General features: G+C 40.7%; 1 long non-coding RNA gene across 1 annotated transcript in view; it reads left to right on the plus strand.

Moving 5' to 3' along the window:
- Nucleotides 1-17,036, plus strand: part of LOC123859427 (uncharacterized) — a 114,713-nt gene that overhangs the window by 76,297 nt on the left and 21,380 nt on the right. The window contains exon 6 of the long non-coding RNA XR_006794468.3: nucleotides 2,230-2,295. This is a non-coding gene — a long non-coding RNA (uncharacterized LOC123859427). The remainder of the gene's footprint in view (nucleotides 1-2,229; nucleotides 2,296-17,036) is intronic.

Below are 17,036 nucleotides of genomic sequence, written 5' to 3' on the forward strand. Positions count from 1 at the left end.
CTTGTGCCATTCTTCTCATTCTCAGCCTTTACCCTTGCTTCATAATTTACAGAGAATATAGTGGTTTCTGAGCAGTATCCTTGGAATTTCTTTACTTCTTCTACCTGCAGACTCACCTGCAGAAGCACGCAGATTTTAACCTGTCTCTCCCTCAGTCTTGAAGGAAGAGGGTTTTACCTTCATTCCAATGTTAGCCTTTGGGGTGCATTGGCTTCCATCTCCTCTGGCCTTGCCTCTCCATGTCAGGCTCCTTCTTGCCCTCTCCCCTGGCTCCCTCTCTTCAGCCTACAGACATGATCACATCTACTGCTACCTTAACCTCCCCCCACCTCCCTTCTTGTCTTAGCCACACTTGACCCTAGGTGTCCAGCCAACTCTCTTTTCCACCTGCAACACCCCTCCCCATTCACTGGTCATTGGGGCTGAGGAAGAAAGACCACATCAATCTCAGGTAATCACCTGGGAGCTCTTGCCCACTCATTCTCCTCTCCTAGCTTATCATCCCTGTTCTCTATTTCCTTGTTTTTAGCCCCACTTTAGGGAGCTGTTTCTGGGTCCTCAATTTTTAGTCTTGTATGTTTCCCTGGTTGTAGCTTCCATGTACCTTCTCATTTATCCTGGATCCTAGTCATACCTGGTGGGCTAAAGTTTGGCTTTTTCTACCAAAAAAGGGGGTCTCAGACATTCTCCTGAACTCTGAAGCACTTTGAAAACTGTTTCTACTTCCTCAGCTCCTACTCTGTTCTCATCCCATTGATCCACCTGGTCTTGCTAAGATTACTGATGGCTTCCCTATTGCTAGATCCAATGCCCTATTTCCAATTTTCAACATTTTCTCAGCTTTTTTCTTTCTTTCTTTCTTTCTTTCTTTCTTTCTTTCTTTCTTTCTTTCTTTCTTTCTTTCTTTCTTTCTTTCTTTCCTTCCTTCCTCCTTCCTCCCTCCCTCCCTCCTTCCTTCCTTCCTTCCTTCCTTCCTTTTTCTTTCTCTTCTTTCTTTCTTTCTCTTTCTTTCTTTCTTTCTTTCTTTCTTTCTTTCTTCCTTTCTTTCTTTCTTTCTTCCTTTCTTCCTTTCTTCCTTTCTTCCTTTCTTCCTTTCTTCCTTTCTTCCTTTCTTCCTTCCTTCCTTCCTTCCTTCCTTCCTTCCTTCCTTCCTTCCTTCCTTTCTTTCTTTCTTTCTTTCTTTCTTTCTTTCTTTCTTTCTTTCTTTCTTTCTTTCTTTTCTTTTCTTTTCTTTTCTTTCTTTCTTACTCTCTACACCCAATATGGAGCTTGAATTCATGAACCTAAGATCAAAAGTTGCTTGTTCTTCTGACTGAGCCAGTGAGGCGCCCCAACATTTTCTCAGCTTTTAACACTGTTGACTCTCTTGACTTCTGGACGCTTCTTCCATTGGCTTCCAGAACACCAATCAGTATACATACCTTTATGGAAGGCCTACTATTCTGATTTTTGAGATACAAAGGGGAGTAATACATGGTCTCTGCTCCCAAAGATATTATAATGTAGAGGAGAAGAAAGACAGGTAAATAGGCAAGTACAAATCAGGAAATAAAGTCTGCATGGGAAGAGTAACTCATTCCTGGGCCTGAAGGGCCAAAGAGGACTTCACTTATTTCTGAACTGAGGTTTGAGGCATGACTAGGAGCTACCTAGGTAGGGTGGGGCCAGGATAAGAGTGTCAAGGTCCAAAGGAGAGAAAACGTGAATGTTCAGATAACTTCAATACGATTGGCATGATTGGAATGGAAAGTTTGGTTAGTGTGCTGTAAGAAATAGAGCTGGACAGGGCAGGGGTCAGATCATAGAATTCCATGTGAGCCATTTTAAAGAGTTTGGAAATTATGCAAAGACAATGAGAGCCTATTGTAAAATAGTACATGGAAGAGTGACATGATCTGAGTCACATTTTAGAAGGATCACTCTGGCTGCTGAGTAGATAATGAGTTGAGCAGTACAGGAGGGATGACAGCAGGCAGGGTAACAGGCTGTGGTGGAAATCTAGCCCAGATTCTCCTGGCCTGATACAGGTAAGCAGTCACGTGGACAGCAAAAGAAGAAAGATGTGATGGATTTTAACTGTATTAAGGAGAAATAATGAAAAGGGCTTGGCAGTTGATTAAGTTATCCTTTGTAATCGTCTTCAGTTCCTTGCTATCTCACCATGGTGTTTTTACCTATGGAAACTATAGCATTTCTCACTTTTAATTTTATTTTTCTATTACTTACCAGATCTTTGACTAGGACTCTGATTAATCTCAATCCCCATTCCACAGCATGATGCCTTGTGGCTAGAAGGTAAAAAACAAATGCCGTTTGACCAAGTGACTCCACTTCTCTGGGTAATGTTCACTGTTAATTTTAACGTACACCTCTGCCGGATTATCATCCTACCCCTGTCACCCTCCCACACATTATACAATCAACAGACTGCTTCATCTATTTTAAGTTTCAAAAGTTGCAAATCAAACTTTCTCTTCCATTGAAACTCTTTAAAAATGTTTATTTTTAATAATGTGAATTTTTAATAATATTGTCCTTTTACTTGCTTTCTATTGCTGATGTAAAAATTGCCACAAACACAGAGACATAAAACCGCACACATTTATTATCTCTGTACATTAGAAGTCCAGGTAGGCTTGACTGGGTTTTACGCTCAGGGTATTACAAAACTGAAATCAAGATGTCAGCTGAGCCAGGCTTCTATGTGGACTCTCTGGAAAGAATTCACTTCCAAGTTCTTTGGATTGATGGCCAACTTCAGTTCCTTGCAGTTGTAGGACTAAGGTCCTGGGTTCTTTGCTGGCTGTCTGCCAGGGGCTACTATGGCTGCTGAAGGCCACCTCCTTCCCTTTTCATATGGCCCTTCCATCTTCAAACCAGCAATGCCAGCAATGGTGAATCAGGTCCTTCTTTTTTTTTTTTCTCCCCAGCTGTATTGAGGAATAGTTGACAAATAAAATGGTAAGGTATTTACAATATGATGATTTTATATACATATAAATATATGTTGATATATTTTTAAATATTTTGAATATATTTCAATATATTTTTAATCTCTATATTTTTATTTTTAATATGTTTTATATTTTTGTATATTTTATGTCTATATACTTTTATATTTGTATACATTATATATAAATAAATATATGTATGTTGTGAAGGGATTCTTCCCATTGAGTTAATGAACACATCCATCACATCGCTTTTTTTTTTTTTTGGTGTGAGCATTTAAGTTCTATTCTCTTAGCAAATTTCAGTTATACAATACAGTGTTATCGGCTATAGTCACCATGTTATACTTTAGATCCTCAGACCTTTTCATTTTCTGAGAGTTTAGAGCCTTTCACCAGCTTCTCCCTATTTTCTTATTTAAAAAAATTATTTAAAAATTTATTTAAAAAATTTTAAATAAATTATTTAAATTTATTTAAAAATTTATTTATTTATCTCCCTATTTATTTATTTGCCCCATTACTGGCCCCGCCTCCAGCCCCCGACAAGTACTTTTCTTACTCTAGGTTTCTAGGAGTTAGCCTTTATTTATTTATTTTATTATTTTTTTTAAGATTCCACGTATAAGTGATACCATGCAGTACTTGTCTTCCTCTGTCTGGCTTATTTCACATAGCATAATAATGCCCTCCAGGTTCATCCATGTTGTCACAAATGAAAAGATTTCTGTCTTTTTTTTAATAATCCACTGTATATTTGCACCACATTTTCTTTACCTATCTACCTGTTGATGGACCCTTAGGTTCTTTTCCTACCTAGTTAAGTCCTTTTCAGGCTTTCAATTTCTCTGACTTACCCTTCTTACCCTGATCTCAGCTTCTTAGGACTCTTCTGATTATACTGGGCCCGCCTGGATGATCCAGGATAATCTCCCTATTTTAAGTACATCTGCTTAGTAACCTGAATTACATCTGCAGAGTCCCCTTCGCCATGTACTGTAACATATTCATGGCTATGGTGTTTCATTATATTCACAGTCCAGGGACTAAAAGTGAGGCTTCTTTGGATGGTCATTTTAGAAATTCTGTCTACTGCATTCTTATTTTAAATTGGAAAAAATTATAAGTAGAAGCTGCTATAATTTCATATGTAAACTAATCGGTAGTGTTTGGCATGTTTTTTTCTGGATAAGTGTCCCATAATTTGTTACCTACTGAAATTTTAGATCTACTTGTTTAGTCTTTTCATACTTCTATCTGAAACTACTGTGTTAAAAGGGGAAGGATCAGATCTTCGGTAGCCAAGATGCCTGGATAGGAATGTCCTAATCATGAAGAAAATCTGATTTTGTGACCTGAAACATTTAGAGAAGATTTTTAGCTATGGGGAAGGGGAGGGGAGGCAGACAGTGTGAGTTTGCTGTAGTCATACCAATTGCATGATTTTGTTTTCTCTTTTTCTAAGATTTTATTTATTTGAGAGACAGAGGAATAGAGAGAGAGAGAGAGAGAGAGAGAAGCATGCACACGAGCAGAGGGAGAGGGAGAAGCAGGCTCCCAGCTGAGCAGGGAGCCTGACACGGGGCTGGATCCCAGGACCCTGGGATCATGACCTGAGCCGAAGGCAGACGCTCAACCGACTGAGCCACCCAGGCGCCCTTGCATGATTTTGTCTTCCTGAGGGATGAAGAATCATGACTTTTTGGGTAATCGAAATTCCCTGACAACCCTTGTATTCAGATATGACTTTCATTTATTCAGAATATTTAATGAGCATCTACCAGGTTCTCAGGCACTATTCTATGCACCGGGAATAGAGTGGTATACAAGGCATGCCAAATTCCTGTCTTCTCAGAACTTCTTCTTGTTGCCCTGTACTTTGGTGAACCGAGGAGTAAAATGGCAAAAAAAAGGAGAGATAGGGTGTGGTCATTTCTTCTCATATGGATCAATGTGCTTAGAGAGCTTCCCACACCAATCTTCCTTTCTTCTTGAAAAGCAGCCTCGGATTCTGGAGATCTCAAGTAGGGATTGCAAAAAAGAGTTAGCCTTTACCAGTTTGACTCATCGAGGAGATAGGCTGACAGAGGTAGTTAGGGTTGGGAAATTATTCTGATTAAACACTAGTGACTTTTCATTTTTCAAAAGGTTTGGCATAAAGAGAGGGAGAAATCACAAACAACAGCCTCAGGAGAGAGTTTCAGGGATGACTAAGTATTCAGCTGGCAAAGATCCAGTTTGTTGTATGGCATATTGGGAACGTAGCTGGTGACACAACGGACAGTTAATAGTTCTTTGCTTCTGTGTTATCACCCGGTTTGGTGTAACTGAGGCCCCTGATGAGCTCCCAAACAATATCAAGGTGTGAATACAAATTACCAATCTTGAAAAATCAGTTTGACGGTCAAAGAAAGCAAATTCCTGACTTTGTCTTTCTTTGATACAGAGCAAGGAACGCCAATGCCATTGAGCTTGTTTGAGAATAAAGATGAGGAAATTGTCAGTCATTAGGTGCAGCACTAGCAAATGAAAACAATGCTTGAGAGGCCATTTATTACCAATTCAATTCAACCTTATTTGTGGATATAAACATGTAGTGAGTGTTTCTCCATTTCTTCTTCTTCTCCATTTTTTTAGAAAAACAAAAGCAAGAACAAAGGAATCCACAACACCTACTGTTATCGGGAGCAGAAAACATTGTAGCCATGAAGATACTGAGAAAAGGCAGCAGAAAATTTATATTTGTGAAACCAGGAATCTTTCTGATGACTGTAGGAAAGGGCAGACATAGAAGTAAAGCATGGCATGCTTCTCCATGAGGATTTAACCCTGAGTCCATATTACCTCTGGATCTGATAAGCACAAACCTGGTCCAATTTTCTTTCTTTTTTTTTTTCCCCCAAAGATTTTATTTATTTGTCAGAGAGAGAGAGAGAGGGAGGCAGGGGGGAGCAGCAGGCAGAGGGAGAAGCAGGCTCCCCACTGAGCAAGGAGCCCGATGTGGGGCTCGATCCCAGGACCCTGGGATCATGACCTGAGCCAAAGACAGACACTCAACCGACTGAGCCACCCAGGTGTCCCATGGAGTCCAGTTTTCATGCAAGAAGAACACCCTGCCACTTCTGCCTTGAGTCATTTGCTGTATGAACTTGGGCAAGTTTCTTACGCCTTTTGAACCCTTAATTTAAAAAAAAAGATATTTACAACTAAAATAATAAAACCCATTTCCTAGAATTGTTACACATAAGAAATCATGTGTCAAATACCTAGTACATTATTTGGCCCATGGTCTGTGCTTCATAAACGGAAGCTATCATTGCTGTTATTATTGCTTTTGTATAGAATCGCATTTCTCTATACTTCTCAAACTCTCCCCCCAAAAGCTTGAAACGCCTGATACATATATTATTAGCTTCGAAGCACAGATTGAGAAATCCGCAAAAATCTGCAGAACATTGTTCCTAAACCACAGAGGTAAGAAAATGCCAGGTGTTGTCTCCTTAATCTGTACTTGCTGTGCCCTGGAAAGTTCTGAGATGGTCTTACTGCTACATCTTGGACTCATGTCCAACATTCTGTTGATGTCATTGGGGATTTTACTCATGTAAAAGGCCCTGGATCAGGCTCCCAGACAGAAAGCAATGTAAAGGTGCCCAAGAATCAAGAGGTGTCAAATGAGTGCCCTCACAGGAAAGCAAACGTGTCTGGGTACCCATTAGCTGCAATAAACAGAGTGCATTTGGCAGTGTGAGTTCAACACGGATGTATAAAATAGATGGTCAAACTACTTTTTTTCCCGTATAAAATGTCAGTGAAAGAGTAAAGAGGGGGCTGGTAGTCCCAGTGTTGGATCATTGTGTAATATTGTAGAATGAGGACGGGCCATCTGATAGTCAAGGTATGTCTGCTGCATGGAGGCGGCACTTTGGCAGGGAAATCGACACTTCTTTGACCAACCTCCCGAACGTTGGCTTAAACAAAGCCAGTCCTGCGACTTACGGCCTCATTGTGGAGTAAATAGCCATTGTAGACCGCCATGTATATCGGTATAAGCATTTCTGAGGGAAATTTAATTTAGCAAACTATAAAAAAACACTCTCCTGGGAATATATCTTGTAAACCAGGGCATTAAGACTGTCTAAAACTTATTAATTCAATATCTCTTGATTGGTTGTTAAAAAAAAAACTGTTTAAAATCAATGTCCTTTTATTTTTATCTTAGCATTTAATTTCATTTGCATATGACTATGTCTGTTTCTTTTTGGTTAATTTACTTCACTAGACTTCGGTCCCCAACACAGAAAGAATGGCATTCCCTGAGATACGGCTGCCGACTCTGGCAAGCAGCATTGCAAGTGAATTTGATCTTTGTACTTTTCAAACTTCTCAGATGTGATCACTGACATTTGGCCTGATGAAGGAAACCCTGGGGACTGGAAAAACCCTGAGCTCGCTACTGTACTGACATGCAAAATGTCTTATAATCTGTCTTTATCTTTCATGGCTGCAGTGGTCTGGATAAATTAGACCAAATTGGGCTAAATACTGTCCTTGGCTACACTCACGTAGCTGTTTTCAAAAGCTAATAGGAGCTGTGTGTGCACATCCAAGGACAGAATTTGGCCCCTTTTGTCTTTGCACAAACAGTTGCTTTAGTTGAGATGATTATTCCTGAGTGACTGTTTTATAAGCGGTGTTTTTGCCCAGTTTAAATCTCTTTTCACTTTATTCTTCATAGTCAAGACATTTATGAATATGAAAACATGTAACTCAAAATCTCCCGTTTCCAGAAAAATAAAAATCTCCCCAATAAAACCTGTGAGTATTTGCGAATGAATTGGGACAGAGGTAAAGCAACCATAGGAGTAACACTGGGGAGGAGTGCTAACGCTCATTAATGATAGCAATCTGATTAAAATGTTTATAGCACATTGATCCTTGGTCTCTCAAAAGGGTACTCTGTCATTAAATAACATTTTCAAGGAAAATATAGACCATCAAATATATTTATTTATTCAGATGCAAAAAAAGCCCCCAAATTAACCCTCAATACAGCTCTTCCTTTCTCCCTCAAAAATATATTACATAAATCTCGCTTTTTTCCAAAGGCCAAACCTTTCGAAAAAGGAGAGAACCAGTCTGATAGAAAAGTTTTTATTACCACAAATTGCAACCTTGGGTCATCTTTGAATTTCCTCCTAGAAAATCACACATAGAACCAGGCAGGATTTAGAGGGGACTTCTTACATAAATCAATACAAGATATAAATACTATGAGAATTTTTTGACTCTTTGAGGCACTTGCAAGGGTTTGCTCATTCTTTTGTGCTTTGGGAAAATCTCTTTATTTACGGTTTTTCTTTGCCCTTTCTCTGAAGTTGATCAATTTAAGAATATATTTAGTTGTACATTAGAACAGGACTTTCAAAACTCATAATTATATACACTGTTTATGCATTTACAATGGCATGTTAAATATTTTCACTTTATGCAGGGTTAATAATTTACACAAAAATAATCCCACTGATTTCATCGAGTGTTTGATAATTTGTATAAAATAGTGGATTTTTTTTTTTTTACTACCTGCCAATGTGAACAGATTCCAGGTCTTTGAGACCCATCTTATCTCTGCTTGAAACATTTTGAATACCAACTCCAAAAACTCGACATTAATAAAACATTAAAGTTCCAACTTAAGCCCATAAAAGTCAAGAAATCCAGAGTTAAGGTCGACCCAGCTCTCTTAACTCTGTTCTCCTGCATGTATGCATGGGTGATGGGACAGCAGGGCAGGCTGTTGCTTAAATCAGTCTTCCTGCATAATCTGAAAATGTAATTGAATTAGTGTATAAAGTATTTACATACCCTGCAGTGGAGAGCCCCCCACACTATATTATCTACATTCCCTCTCAGCATCCTCGTTTTAACTCCTCAGTGCAGCATTCCTGCAAGGCTTCCTCAAACATTCAGAAATTGGACTTGCAAATACAATTTCCCTTCTTTTACGAGGCTTCAAGATGAATGATGCACACTCAGCTTCCCTAGTTGCCTTTCAGCTTCTGGCCAGACAGAGTTTAGGTAACATTCTTCCTTTTGGTTAACATCCTCAGGGATTGCTAGGTATTAGACGATGCCATTCTGCGGTTAAGGATTATTTTATACTCTAATTCAACCGAAAGCAAAACAGCTGCCATATTAATATGAAAATGAGAAACATTAGATGGAGTTTAGGAACATCTAGTTGTAGAGCAGGGTTTTGGTTGGGGGGTTAAGGTCTTTCGTTTCAGATAAACCCATGTTCCAACAGAGACCTTGTTTTGCCACTTAACTGTTACTTAAACTTTCCAAACCTCTTTTTACTCTTCCGTGAAATGGGGGGAAACCATAGTCTTAATTTCTAGGATTCAATGAGATTGTGAGAATTTGAAGAGATGATGTGTATAACGTGCGTGAGGTGTAGTAAGCACTTAACAAATGGTGGCTATTATTATTATTATTTTAAAAAGATTTATTTATTTATTTGAGAGAGAGAAAGAGAGAACAGGGGGAAGGGCAGAGGGAGAGGGAGCGAGAGAATTCCAAGCAGACTCCCTGCTGAGCCCAAGTCTTGATCTTGAGACTCTGACATCATGACCTGAGCTGAAACCAAGAGTTAGACGCTGAACTGACTGAGTCACCGAGGCCCCCCGGTGGCTGTTATTATTATCCCTCATTTTGGTAGGAAATCGTAACATACTGCTTCAGTTCATGCCTTTTCCTTCATCTCTCACTGAATGTGAGACCGGGAGGGGGAAGGGCGGGGGGGTGGGGCTCCCGGGGGAATTTGAATGTTCAGAAATGTTAAAAATAAAATTTAACAATAGTCTAAAAAGATACTTATCCTCAGCCCTGATTCAAAAAAGTACAATGATGCCATTTTTCATCATTCAGATTGGCAAAGATGAAAACAAATGGTAATATCCTGTGTTGAGTATGAGGAAACAGGCTTTCTTATACACTGCTACTGTTATAAACTGGTTTACCATTCTGACAGACAGTCTGGTAATGTATATAAAACATTTAAAACATGCGTCTTGTTTGACTCAGCAATTCTGCTGAAATTTATCTTCAGGAAATAATCAGATGAATTTTCAAGAATATTCATAAAAGTCTTATTGAAAAATTGGAGAGAACCTAAATGTTAATATGGGACTGTTAAAATAAATTATGGTGCAATCGTACAATAGGATACTATGTAATCATTAAAAATGAATGAATTTTACATGTGTAATGGGTTTGATTGAGTAGTCATAAATTGCAGGGCAGATATTTGAAATGGTTTCTATTTTTTTTTTTTTCCCAAAGCTGTTACCGCTGCTCTCTGTGGAAACTCCCTTTCTTTCTTTCTTTTTTAAATTTATATTACAGGTTGCAGGCAATTCTCTCTCTCTCTAAATCTTTTTTTTTTTTTTAAGATTTTATTTATTTATTTGATAGAGAGAGACACAGCAAGAGAGGAACACAAGCAGGGGAAATGGGAGAAGGAGAAGCAGGCTCCCCACTGAGCAGGGAGCCCAATATGGGGCTCGATCCCAGGACCCTGGGATCATGATCTGAGCCGAAGGCAGACATTTAACAACTGAGCCACCCAGGCGTCCCACTCCCCTTCTTTCTGAGCAGCAGCTTTGCTTAGCCACATCTCAGGCTTTTTGCAGAGATTTTCAATCACTTTTGGTCATTTAAATAGTCTCATTCTGTTTATTGAGACCCAAAGCCAGCTTCCTGGGCCTGTGACCCATGTAGTTGTACATGTCTGGCTCTCAGAAGGTCCTGAACTTGGTTTAATACGTGGCTGTTGCTGTCTTGGCAATTTTTTTTTTTTTTTAAGATTTTATTTATTTGAGAGAGAGAGAGGGAGAGCACAGAGGGAGAAGCAGACTCCCCGCTGAGCAGGGAGCCCAGTGCAGGACTCAATCCCAGGACTTTGGGATCATGACCTGAACCGAAGGCAGATGCTTAACTGACTGAGCCACCCAGGCACTGCCTGTCTTGGCATTCTTAAGAATTTTATTTTTGAATTTGTGTTTTGTAAGTGAAATTTGATAAGACAATGGAGCCTGTGCACGAGCAGAAAAGATAAATGCAGTAAATGTGCCTGGCCTTCTTTCCCATCCCATTGGCACACAGCATTCTCAATGCCCCTGAGCACAGAATTCCAGTTAACCCACCAGTGTGGGAGTTTAGCGAGACTCAAGCGAGTACAAGGTAAGGGAATTCCATCTCCTGCTGAGCAGGTGGGGCCCTGACAGCTCCAAGAGGCCACGTGTTCCATGCAAACCCAAACTTGCTTTGAATGCAGAAAGATGTGATGGCATTTTAAGACACGTGAACGACCGAGAAACCCTATCATATGCTTTCATACTTGTCTTACATCTGTGTATTTGACCACCTCTTGTGCTGAAAATGATAGCATAGAAGGAAAGGGAGAAGAGAGGAACACATAATTACATTTCCTTTAAGTCTTCCCTAACTCACCGGTAAGCTGCAGGGAGACAGTGTGCTTGAAGGTGCGCCTATCAAGGAGAGAGATGAAGACAGCTGAAGTAGTTCCCATGGTTCTGCCTAAGAATGAAATACATGTATAGGTATGAGCTGCAAAATACAAGTTGTATAATTCTGGTAATCCATACATGAGTTAAAAGCTTTATATTTGCATGTGAATCTGATACAGAAAATATGAGTGGTCATGCTAATACTTTGAATTTTTAATTTCTTTTTACTTAGAACATCATCGCACAGTAAAAAAAACAAAACAAAAAAATCCCCCACTATGATTAGTTGATGGGAAGACTGCAGAAGAACGGAAACAGCTTTATATTTTTGTACCATTAATGCCACTTTTTTTTTTTTTACTGCTTTTTGAACACAGATCTCCTCATGTTCATTGTGAACTGAACCCCACAAATCATGTAGCTTGTCCTGATGCCGATGGTGAAAGAAGCAAATGTTTCGGGGACATTTGTTGCTTTTGTTTATCAGCATTGTTGACAGCACTCTTCTGTCAACAGTGTATGATTTTCTGGAAGCATCCACCCTAGTCACACATGTGACTAGGAAGGAGTTGATTTCACAACTGGCTCCAGGGGTTCATGTGAGACTCAAGCTTGGTCAATCAGAGTATTTCATTTTCCTGGGTATATTGATTGGTTTGGAGATGATCATTTGAGCCATGTTGATCCATACAGATCTTAAGACTTGCGTAAGAAATAGTAGGAATAGATTCTCCGCTTTTTGTTGCTAGAATTTAACCTGAGGATAGGTGAGCCTGGAGCAGCTGGTGGATGCCATTTGGACCCCAAGAATAATCCCAACATGGAGAACGGCAAAGGCAGGAGATAGATAGAAAGTGAGTCCTGGTAATATCATTTTAGTCCCTGGATCAAGGTTTGCCTGAAACTAGCTGGAGTTTTTAAGTTATGTGAGATGTTTTGTGCTCAAGATAGTTTGCATTAGATTTTGTCCCTTGGAGCAGAATTCTGGCATAGCATGTACAGTATACATTCATTAATGATTGTGTATAACAGATACCTCTCAAAATATATACCAAACTGGTAACAGTAGACATCCCAGTCAGGGAAGATTATGAAGAGGACTTTCATTTACAACTTTGTCCTGTTCTCTGGTGTTAGAATTTTGTAAAGCAGGTATTTATTACTTTACAACCAGCAAAAGCAATAAAGATGTTTCCATTTTGGGGAAAAAAAAGCCAATGATACTTAATCTTAATGTAATAATTTCCCATATGGACACAAGAGCAGATGTCTTAGAGTAGACCTCACATGGAATATTCAGCAACAGGAGCTGGTATGCCCATGCCAACTTCTCTGCAGAATAACACGGGCATGCGAGGCAGCCACAGAGTTGTAACACAAACCTTTTATCAGCATTTTCACTGGTTGGTGCCAAACAGAAAACAGCAAATAGGAGATTAATGAGTTTGGTCTTACTAACTGCCTAGAGGTGAAAAATTTAATCCTTGAACAGGCAAATTTTTGTCTTACTGTGTTCTAAGGCATGCATGTGTGACTAGAAGGAGAAGATCTGGGTTTGAAGCAGTATCAAAAGAAGACTTTGAAGGGCAGAAAGAAGTCAAGTCAAGCAGCTAAGGAAGGTTAGAGCAATCTCATGGAGAGCCTTGAAAGAACCCTGCAGAAATATGCTTGCTAGCCCAGGGGTCTGCTAGGTGGAATTGCTGTATACCACGTTGAAGGCATCCAGTGGTAGCATTTCATGCATATTGTTGTGCTCAGGGCCTGCGCAGATACCAGCAGCATGTGGAGGGACTGGGAGCAAGGGCCCCGTTTTCCCAGCATTCTGCACAGAGGTTTGCTTGGGCAGGCCCGGCTGCGTGCCCTGGGGGCCATCCTCCAGCACAGGGTCCCATCTTCTGCTCGTCATCCCAGCCCTCCTCTTCCCTGCCTAGATATTCCTCTTCCCTCCAAACCAGAACACACACGGGCATCTTCCCCAACCGATTGCAGAAGCTAGGAAAATTCATTTCCAACGTTCTCAAATGATGAAGATTTGCGTGGTTTCTTCCAGCCTGATGTTGCTTTATAATGTACATGTAGGAAAGCACAACTGTTATCCTTCATTTGTACTCAGGAAAGCAGGTGGCTTCTTGGACACTTGCTTTGCCAGGGTGAGAGTCTGAGGACACTGGCTGAGGTTGAAAGGAAAGGAAGTGAGGAGCTGGGCCTTTGGGAGGCAGCCGTGGTTACTGGGCCATTTTGCTTGTGCTACCTTTGGGATCAATGGGGCTCGTCACGGCGCTGGGAGGGGCAAACGCTATTTAGCTAGCGCTAGATTTGTTTTTAAAGTAATTTGAACATCAGGTAAAATGTTCAAAGGGAACAAGAGAGAACCCAGTGAAAAGTCGTTCTTCCTGTCACCCCACACCTCCTTTTCCGTCCCCAGAGGCCAGCACTGCTATAGCATGTGCACTCTCCTGGACAGCCTGTGCCCATTGATGCATGCCTGCCTCCATTTTCACCTTGGCTTTACCTTGGCTTTGACCCGTTAAGTAAGGTCCTCAACTGCAATCTGAAGATGACACTCAGCTCCGCACTTTAGCATTCTTTCCTTAGGCAAAACAACGAATAAAGAAACACATGCAAGCACTTGAAAGCCCTCACTCTGGGTACGTGATTAACTCCTGTACCTGTTTTTCACATCTTGCGTTGCGTAAAGTCGAGCAGGTGACTGGTACATTCTCTATTTCTGCAGCACGCGATATTTCCAATTCACAGCAAAACAAAGTTCAAGCTGCTAAAAAAGCTAGTTTTTAATTACCTTGAAATGCAAGTTGCAAGGAGGCAGCCTGACAGCTCTCATCAATGAGATCAGTAAGCTGTGAAGACATGTGGCCAGCTCTGTCTTGTCATTAATATATACAGTGTGACCAGATGCCATCATAATCATTATTATTACAGGATCATGAAGATTTGGAGTAACAGAAAAAGCAAGTATCTTTGTTTGAAAGGTCAGCCCAAGAAACAGACTGAGCTCATCAATAAAACAGGGGTACAAAGAGAGATGAGTCTTTAGAGGGAATTCTTATCAAAATCAAGTAAGCAAAAACTTTTACAATGTTGTGAGCAAATGAGGTCGTAGTGGATTACTTTGTACTGAACTAAATTTTGAAATAAATAATAGCAATGATTTTCCAATGCCTGTCATCACCCCTGGCTAGGAGTATAATTTGGCTTTCTCAGATAACTCTGTGTATTTGAGTAAATTTTCATGACTGAGGTTTTATAAATTTAAGCAACAGGATACATGTAATTATAGTTACTGAAGAAACAAGTTTCCTATATCAAGCAATAACAATGCATTTTTTCCCTTTAAAAGAGTGCTTGCTCGTGTGCCCGCGCGCCTGTGTGCATTCTGCACGCTTTGCCCACAGATCATCACAGAGGGCTTTCAAGAGTATCTTTTTCTTGCTGTAGTGTCAGATCTTAAAATGAGATTTAAGGGCTGGAAAGTCTGATTGAGTGAGACTGAGACGTGATTTCCAGTAGCACCACTCACCAGAGCATGGAGAACAGAAAATGCTATTTCTATATGTTGGAGGTTAGACGTTTTGGGACATGTTTTAATTCAGCCTTTTCTTTTGAAACCAAATATATGCTGTAGCTATCTTGAGATGTGTAGTTGCTTATTATAGTTAGTGGATTGTTCATCCTCTTTGTCCTTGGGATCATCCTCAGTAGGTGCATAAAACTGAGATCATGTCGCCCATAAAAACCGATCAGCCTGGAGTTGGTCCACAAGATGTTGAACATCCACGAGAGCAGATGGGAAAGATAATGTTTAATAAAGAGTTAGAGGATCAGGTGGTACAAAACAAGCTAAGAGAAAGGGATAATTTTATTTCAGGTGAACCTCTGTGACACTTCTTGGACCCAAAGATGGATTAAAATGATCCCAGGGCCACGAATTTGGGCTACTCCCCCCCCCTGCATACATTATCAGCTTTCCACTCCGGCGGCACCGTTGCCTGCATCCGTGAAGAACTCAACAGATAGTTTCTCAGGTTTATGAAGATGTATGAAGTGAGTCATTCGCAAATGAATATACATACGAGGAAATGACAGAATTCTGCTAAATATGTTTATATTTGAACAACTGATACATCTGAGCTTGATTTAGAAAGGATGTGCAAAAGTTTATATAAATGACAGTTAAAGGGATAACTATCACAATGTTTACTGATGAGGCTTCTATTTATCTGAACGTTTAGAAGTTAAGTGAGACACAGATTGTGGATGATAGCCTGAGCGGTTTTGAGCCTGAATTTACTTTCACGACTTGCGGCAAATGGACATAGCGGGAAGGTAGGACCAACCAGTCAGAATTTCCTCTGCAGAGGTCAGGGCGTGAGGCCTTTGACCCCTTAAGTACAACCTCATTTATTTTTCGCCTTGTTTACGGAAACAATTAAATCTAGGCTGGAGAGGTGGCTCGAAGTGCCGTTTGTGACCTGCCCTCCGGGTTCTGGCGTTCATTCAGAAGGGCCGCCGTGGGCCTCAGAAAGCGCTTTGGTTTGTGACCCTGCTGAGGAGTGGGATCGTTCAGGTGGCTCAGGGCCACCCCTGCCCTGTCCTTTGTTCTAGGCCCTGGGCTATGCCCTTTGCTCTTCTGCTTCGTTGACTGCGAATGTCAAGGAGCACTTCTCTCTTTGCCCCTCTTGTGGTCTCAACTCGAACAGCCTGGAGGAAGCTGCCAAACAGGTGTAACCTCTCCTGCTGGCCCAGCTCCCCCACCTGGGTTCGCAGCAGGGCTGGCCATTTGGCAGTGCCCTTCCACACCGTCGACACGTGCTTTGGGATGTGTTAAATGGGGCTGGGGAATATTTCAAACCATTCCTTAAATAAGAGAATTGCAATGTGGTGCTGCCTAAGTAGCCTGGGATAGAAAGTTTGGAGTGAAAAGTTAGATCCTGATTTTTCTTGAAGATGAAACGGAGCCCTGGAGTAGGTGGTTTTCAGGCTTTTGTTAATTTTGGAAATGGACTTTTCACAGTTTTACTTCCCTTTTGTGTTAAGCCTTTGGTTTTGCTTCTACATGCAACTCTGGATAGGAAATTTGGGATTGTTCTTTTTACCTGGATTCTAGTCAGTGGGCCTGTGAGGTGAAGCAACAATAGATACAGCCATTAAGAACCATGAACCAGCCATTAGCTTTGAAGTATAATCAGAGCCCCTGACACAGGGTCAGGCATCAAAGAGGAGGAGCCGGCAAAGGACCCTGCTCTGTCAGGTGCTCACAAACCCTGGATCTCAATCACGAGGCCTGGAAAGAGAAAGATCTAGCCTGCCTTCTTTCCTTCCTCCCTTCTTCTCTCCCCTTCCTCCCTTCCCTCCTTCCCTCCCTCCCTCCTTCCTTTTTCCTTCCTTCCCTCCCTCTCTCCCTCTTTCCAATTTCCTTCCTTCCTCCTGCTTTTCCTTCCTTCCTTCCCTCCCTCCTTCCTTTCTCTTTTTCTTTTCTTCTTGTATCCTAAGTGGATTTTTTTTTTTTTTTTTTTACAGAGCAAAGAAATATAAC

Source organism: Mirounga angustirostris, unplaced genomic scaffold (assembly GCF_029215605.1).
Source record: "Mirounga angustirostris isolate CCGP_5_RB_7025 unplaced genomic scaffold, mMirAng1.0.hap1 SCAF_4, whole genome shotgun sequence".
Taxonomy (NCBI): domain Eukaryota; kingdom Metazoa; phylum Chordata; class Mammalia; order Carnivora; family Phocidae; genus Mirounga; species Mirounga angustirostris.